The following is a 472-nucleotide window of genomic DNA, read 5'->3' as shown; positions in this document are numbered from 1 at the left end:
GCTGGGACTGCGGGTGGCCCCTAGTCTGTCCTACCCGTGTACCTCTGCGCACGGGCCAGGGTCCGGGAGCTTCCCGCAGTCCCCTGTCCGAGCCGCGGGCTGGGTGGCGTACAGCAACACGCTGAAAGCCTCGGAGCGCGACCGGGAGGCGCGGAGTAGGGTGAGGTGGGGGTAGAGGGCTGCGCGGAACCGCCGCCGGGCACCGCTGTCCCTGGCCGCTGTCTGCAGCCTGGCGCCGCGCCGGGATCGCTGCAGCCTTGGGCCCCTCCCGGGCCACCTGTGCGCTGGCTGGTGGGCCCGGGAGAACCCGGATCCGGAGAATCGATCCACTCCGGGTTTCAGACTTTTGGCCGGTCCCTGGAGATCGCACAGGGAGGTGGGAGGCCTCCCGCCCACCCCCCCAGCCCCTCCCTGGGGGAGCCTCGGGCAACGCCGAGAGGGATCCCCAGAGCTGGGGGTGGCCCGTTCGCGC

The sequence above is a fragment of the Bison bison genome, unplaced genomic scaffold, assembly GCF_000754665.1.
Source record: "Bison bison bison isolate TAMUID 2011002044 unplaced genomic scaffold, Bison_UMD1.0 scf7180017864238, whole genome shotgun sequence".
NCBI lineage: Eukaryota > Metazoa > Chordata > Mammalia > Artiodactyla > Bovidae > Bison > Bison bison.
This window is presented reverse-complemented; position numbering follows the sequence as displayed.